A 7,615-nucleotide genomic window follows, 5' to 3' on the forward strand; every position below is an offset into this window, starting at 1 on the left:
CTTCCTCACTCTCTCCCCCTCTCTCTCTCTCTAACACACACACACATGCCCATTCTCCCCGCCAATAAGACTTACTCAATTGGCAATAATGTGTGGACTTGTGGTGAGCTTGACTGAACTAATGGATAGTGTGATATATTCCCCAATCATTTAACAATGAAATTTCAAAAATGGGAAGATTATGTAACACCTCAAGTCGTTAGCTACAGTGACCTCCCCCTAATGATGCCATGTCATCAGGCTTGCTAAGCCAAACTGCCACTCGATAAAAATCAAAGCCCAATTCAAATTTAAAATAAAGTCAAATAAATTATTTCGTCAAACAGTAAAACTAAAATGTTCACCATATTGTGTAAATTCCACGGATCTTTGACATGTTGAGCCCAACATTATTTGACCCAAAAATTAAATCTTGTCAAATTAATAAAAGGTCCAACATTAGTTAAAATAACCAATTAAATATAAACAAATTTTATGTATTTCCTTTTGGCCCCAAACTTTTTGTGCCACCTAAAAATATTGTGCTCACATTGTGTGCATAGTTTCACAATTAACAAAATCAATTTAGTTGATATAAGAATAAATAGAAACGGTGTTAAAAAGGAGAAACGGATTAGAATACATTAAAAACCAAAAGGACGATGAAAAGGGGGATTCCCCCTACCCCCGGGCCTTGCCACCGAACCGGACCAGTAGTCCAGTCCCCGCACGGTTGTCTTCTCCTGTTCCCCGAGCCCGTCGCTACAGAGCCGGGCTCCCGCCCGACCACCTCGCCGGCATCGAAGGGGAATGGATAAGGGTGACGCCCTGCCTCCCCTGCCCCCATGGCCTCACTCCTCCTCGACGCCCCCTCCCAGATCCACTTCTCCTCCTCGCTCACTCGATCCCAGTGATCTGGACGAAGTCAGATGCCACGGCCACCATGACCGACCCCGTCCACATGGTCACTGCTCTCCCTGCTGGCTAGAAGCTTGTCGAGGAGCTCCGAATGCCTCCGCTACTTCGTTTGCACCAACGAGATCAAGTCCAGCACCCCCAGATCGACGGCGTTGTCGTCTTCCTCAACCTTCGGCCACTGTGACATTGCCGTTCGATCCGCGCCGCCCCGAGCTCCCCTGTCTTCCCCTAGGGCGCCATTGACACCGCCGTGATCTCCTCTTTCCTTTCCCCAGTTTTCCCTCTCGTTTGCTCTCGTTAGGTATTTTGCCGTGGCTGAGAACCGCTGTCCGCCATGGCCATTGCGGGGGTAGCCACTGAGCTCCTCGGATTGACCCCGTGGCACATGCCCGCTCCTATGTGCGCCCATGCCCGAGCCTTCAGCTCTTCTTCCGCGCCCGCGGGGCCACTCCTTCTCTGGCTCTCCATGCCCACGCACGTGCCACACCACGTCCACCGCACCACTGTGCCCCACGTGACGCACATCCTGGCCGCGCGTCACACTCTCGCTGGCTGCGCTCGCCCCGTCTGCTGCCGCCTATCCCTTTGCTCGCGCCGCTGTCGCACCCCTGCCTCACGCCGCCTCCTGTCGCGGCCATCTTCTGCCGGCCGCCCCCTCAGCCACGCCGGCCGCATCTCTGCCCTCCACCGTCGGCCGCTCGCCTCGCCTGCTGCGTGCTTCTTCCTACTGCTATGCGCTGCTCTACCACTGGTACGCTGTTGCGCCATGCCCTCGACACCGCCGTGGACAAACTTGGCGGAGGGATTGTCAATGAAGTACGAGGAGGAGGTGGCGGAGAAGGTGTGGAGAGGCAAGAGGTCTAGGATGGCGTCAGCTGGCTGTGGTGGAGGTGATTATGCAAGAAGGAGCCGGAGCGGAAGGAGAGGTCACAATTGGAAAGAATCACAAAAAAAATCATAACCCGGAGATCTCATTCCAAAAAAATGCTAATATCGATGGAGGGGTGATTTCCTTCAATAGGTGGAAAACATAGGAAATATTGGATGTTATCAAGGAAAGGTAAAAATTTAGAAAAGTTAGGATTTTGAACTGATTTCTATGTAAATGGGGTTTTATTGTTTGGTAACATGATATCAGTACCTTCCCGTTTGTGATGTATCTGATTAGGAAAGTTTGCAAATGTTAAGAAACTATTTATTGGGAGGAAAGTTTGTGACGTGTCTGTTATTTGTTTCCTAAAACAAATTTCACTAATGAGAGAAATCGATTGATTTAGATAAGTTAGGAAAGTTAGATTCAAATTTATTTGTTTCTTAAAAATTTCTTATTTGTTTTTTAAGACAAATTGAACCAATAAAAGGAATCGATTGATATAAATAATTTAAGGAAGTTAGATCCGTGATTTGTTATAGGAAAGTCCTGGTTGTAATAAAGAGTGGAGAGAAAAATAAACCAATGGACCAGGATGAGAGGGGGTGGTGGGAGGAGAGACGAAAAAAAGCCTGCAAAAATAAACCGTGTAGACTACAACTGCTCCATTAGGAGTAGAGATCAACAGGTGCATGTAAACTTGATCACTACAAATCTTAGAGGTTACATGTGTGAGGGCATAGATGCTAGTTGCTCAAAAGCAACACATGGTAGCATCCAAAAGTAGGCAAGGTTCATCACATCATATAGCAGGCTTATAAGTTCGTAGAGAGATAGATTAAATTCATAGGTGGCGTCTATCATTGCTGATGGTGCGTGTAGAGGCGATGCACGGTGAGGGCGAGGCGGGGCTTGCGATGCACTTGAAATGGAAGGCGTGGATGTCCGCATGCGACGTGATGGTATTGCACATCAGGGGGGCCAGCCGACGCGTGAGCGAGAAGTAGTTCAGCCAGCCGACGCGGGCCAGACTCGGCCCAGCACCGCTGGGACATATAAAAAATAGAGATATGGGCCGGCCGTTTTGCTTAGTTTTTCATTTCTTTTACATGTACGTCTTGGTTTCCAACTAAAACATAGTATGTAAAATTATTCAAAACGGGATGAAACAAAGCGAAACCAAACCAAAAATACCTATTCCCTTTAATAATAGGTATAGATGTCTCCTATGAAGGATTATCTCCAACCCACAAAGCATTTGTTGCTTCTCCTCAATCTATGTCAGTTCCAACTAACTGGAAGAGGGCAAAGGAGGACTCAAAGTGGCAAGTAGCGATGGTGGAAGAGATAGTGGCTCTGTGCAAGAACAAGACATGGATAGTAGCATCCCTTCCAACAGGAAAGAAGGCAGTCAGTTGCAAGTTGGTATACACTATGAAGCAAAATGAAGAAGGAAAGGTTGAAAGATACAAACAAGGCTTGTGGAGAGGGGGTACAGCCAGACATATGGCATTGAATACGCTGAGACCTTTGCTCCAGTAGCAAAGATGAACACCATGAGGATTCTGATCTCCTGTGCAACAAATTTCCGGTGGCCTTTACACCAACTTGATGTGAACAATTCCTTCTTGCACGGGGACTTGCAGGAGTAGGTATACATGGAGATTCCACCTGGGTTCTCGACGTTTGAGACTACTGGCAAGGTATGCAGGCTGAAGAAGGACCTTTACGACTGAAGCAATCTCCAAGAGCTTGGTTTGACAAGTTTAGGCGAGCGGTGTGTGACATGGGGTATGGACAATGCATGGTGACCATACATTGTTTTATAGACACTCTAATGGGAAAAATAGCCATCCTTGCAGTGTATATTGATGATATCATTATCACCGGTGATGATGACATAGAGATAGCCAGGCTAAAGGGGTGTCTGAATAAGACCTTTGAAGTTAAATATCTTGGTCGACTCAAGTATTTCCTTGGAATAGAAAGTGGCCAGGTCTGTAAAAGGAATAGCTCTTTCTGAAAGAAAGTATACTCTCGACCTCCTCTCTGATGTTGGCATGATGGCTTGTCGAGCTGCTTCAACCCCAATTAATCAAAGCCATAAGGTAACTGCTCAATCAGGGAATCTGGTGGATAAAGAAAAATATCATTGATTGGTAGGGAGATTGTTGTACTTGTGTCATACACGACCAGACATTGCATTTGCAGTAAGTATTGCGGGCAGATTTATGCATGAGCCTGTTGGAAATATGCCATAGAGGCAATAATAAAATGGTTATTATTGTATTTCCTTGTCATGATAATTGTCTATTGTTCATGCTATAATTGTATTAGCTGGAAACCGTAATACATGTGTGAATACATAGACCACAACATGTCCCTGGTGAGCCTCTAGTTGACTAGCTTGTTGATCAATAGATGGTTATGGTTTCCTGACCATGGACATTGGATATCATTGATAACGGGATCACATCATTAGGAGAATGATGTGATGGACAAGACCCAATCCTAAGCATAGCACAAGATCGTGTAGTTTGTTTGCTAAGAGCTTTTCTAATGTCAAGTATCATTTCCTTAGACCATGAGATTGTGTAACTCCCGGATACCGTAGGAGTGCTTTGGGTGTACCAAACATCACAACGTAACTGGGTGACTATAAAGATGCACTACAGGTATCTCCGAAAGTGTCTGTTGGGTTGGCACGAATCGAGACCTGGGATTTATCACTCCGTATGACAGAGAGGTATCTCTGGGCCCACTCGGTAATGCATCATCATAATGAGCTCAATGTGACTAAGTAGTTAGTCATGGGATCATGCATTACGGAACGAGTAAAGTGACTTGCCGGTAACGAGATTGAACGAGGTATTGGGATACCGACGATCGAATCTCGGGCAAGTAACATACCGATTGACAAAGGGAATTGTATATGGGATTGCTTGAATCCTTGACATCGTGGTTCATCCGATGAGATCATCATGGAACATGTGGGAGCCAACATGGGTATCCAGACCCCGTTGTTGGTTATTGGCCAGAGAGCTGTCTCGGTCATGTCTGCATGATTCCCGAACCCGTAGTGTCTACACACTTAAGGTTCGATGACGCTAGGGTTATAAAGGAAGTTTGTATGTGGTTACCGAATGTTGTTCGGAGTCCCGGATGAGATCCCGGACGTCACGAGGAGTTCCAGAATGGTCTTGAGGTAAAGATTTATATATGGGAAGTACAGTTTTAGTCACCGGAATAGTTCGGGGGTTATCGGTATTGTACCGGGACCACCGAAAGGTGTCCGGAGGTCCACCGGGTGGGGCCACCTTCCCCGGGGGGCTTGATGGGCTGAATATGGGAGGGAACCAGTCCCTAGTGGGCTGGTGCGCCCCTCCCCAAGGGCCCAAGGCGCCTAGGGTTGAAAACCCTAGGGGAGGGGGTGCCTCCACCTTGCTTGGGGGGCAAGCCTCCCCTCCTGGCCGCCGCCCCTCCCCTCTAGATGGGATCTGGAGGGGGCTGGCCCCCTCTCCCCTTCCCCTATATATAGTGGGGGTTGTTGGGGCTGCCAAGAACATGAGTTTCCCTCTTTCCTGGCGCAGCCCTACTCTCCCTCCTCGTCTCTCGCGGTGCTTGGCGAAGCCCTGCTGGAGTGCCACGCTCCTCCATCACCACCATGCCGTTGTGCTGCTGCTGGACGGAGTCTTCCCCAACCTCTCCCTCTCTCCTTGCTGGATCAAGGCACGGGAGACGTCACCGGGCTGCACGTGTGTTAAACGCGGAGGCACCGTTCTTCGGTGCTTAGATCGGATTCAGCCGCGATCTGAATTGCTTCGTGAACGACTCCACCGACCGCATTCTTGTAACGCTTCCGCATTGCGATCTTCAAGGGTATGAAGATGCACTCCCCTCTCTCTCTCGTTGCTAGTATCTCCATAGATTGATCTTGGTGATGCGTAGAAAATTTTGAATTTCTGCTACGTTCCCCGAGAGAGCCTAGAAGTGAACATCTTGATGCAGTATATTGAATCTTGAGGTACTTGAAGGGTTCTCCTAGGAAATGATTGATATACAAGAGTCATGGACACCTTGTTGTGGATGGTTATTGTGATGCTGATTGGGCTAGCTGCCTGGATGACAGGAGATCAACTTCAGGCTATTGTGTTTTCATAGGAGGAAATCTAGTGTCTTGGAGAAGCAAGAAACAACCGGTTGTTTCCAAATCAAGTGCGGAGGCTGAATACAGAGCCATGTCTCAGGGATTTGAGTTGTTATGGGCAAGGAATCTATTGGAAGAGTTGAAGATATTGAAGACCAGTTGTATGAATGTATGGTACGATAACAAGTCATCAATTAACATAGCAAACAACCCAATTCAACATGATAGAATAAAACATGTGGAGATTGACAGAATCTTTATCAAAGAAAACTGAATGTTGAGATTATCAAGATAGAGTATGTGAGCTCAGGACAATAGATTGTAGATTGCTTGACTAAAGGGTTAGGAACCAGAGAATGCAGCTCAGTGTGTGGCAAGATGGGAATGATAGATATCTATCACCCCTCTTGAGGGGGAGTGTTGAATGTGTGGCCCATAGTTGCAGGCCCAGGCCCATACCAGCCTAGTGGTCATTGACCTAGAAGAAGAGGGGAACTCCCTGTTGGGAGTGTGAGCCACCACATCCACTCCAAACAGAGAAGGTGAGCTACTGTCAAACACCAATAGTTTTCAAGAATCGGTAACTACATAACTTATTGGCAGACCTTGATTCTTAGGGATGTATTTGACAAGGACACATTCTACAAGAATCAAATGGGCAACACGGAGCTGGACATCGGGCCGCTGGTGGATGTTGTGAAGATGAGGCTCCAGAGTATCCCTCACAACATCGTCCTGAAGAAACTTGTGCCAAATAGGCAGAACTTCCTTACCAAGGAGAGTGCGATATACGTGTCCGAGGGGACTGTGATGAAGGATGTGGTTCTAAGGCCGAGGAACGTGGAGAACGGGGCGATCGAGCTCCAGCTTCAATGGATGGACATCCCTCGTTCTAAGGATGTATGAAACTTTGAATTCTGCGGTACACGCCCCGAGTGCTTGCAAAGTTCTCAAGTCAAAGCTAAATCGTACCATTAGATATGAAGCTTAAGTTAGACTTTAGATGTGCGTTATCGTCGTGTTCCAACCGGCAGTAGAGAACAATTTGCCAATAAAACTAAGTGGAATGGATAGGAGCAACGAGAGCAGGCATAGGGCATCTCCGAGGGGGAATCCCGATTTGGCTATCTATCCTCCTGATTTTTCCATTTGGATGTGTCTCGACAAATGGGGTGAACATCTTTTACTATGGTATATCCAATGGTCTAGAATCCAAATCTGCAAATTTATATTTTCTTCTATTCTACATTATTTCATCGTTGTTTTGCCATCATAAATAATTCAAAGATGATTCTTCTACCCAGATCAAGATTTTTCATTCCGAGTTTTTCTAGTAGTGGGTTGAATAATTGGTTTTCTGATAAATCCTGGTTTTTTAATCCTTCTATTGCTCAAAAGGTCTGTGCCAACCAGTAAATATCGTCCGGTATTCTAATCTACTAGGCGCGACCAGAAACTGGTCGGTTAACAGAAACACCCACCGTTATTGAGAGCCATGATGCACGTCCGGCAAACCCAAAAGCTTTGTCCTTCGCGTGTTCCTTATATCTCTTTCCTTTACTGCAAAATGTTCCATTCTTGAGGAGCTAGATCCAAGTGAAAATAACCTCGCTTGGAATGTTGGATTAGAGTTTGGCCTTTGACATCTTTCCCTTGTAATTTGAGCGTGGAGTGTATTTATGAGGCGTGTATGTACCCAC

Source organism: Triticum dicoccoides, chromosome 3B (assembly GCF_002162155.2).
Source record: "Triticum dicoccoides isolate Atlit2015 ecotype Zavitan chromosome 3B, WEW_v2.0, whole genome shotgun sequence".
Lineage (NCBI taxonomy): Eukaryota > Viridiplantae > Streptophyta > Magnoliopsida > Poales > Poaceae > Triticum > Triticum dicoccoides.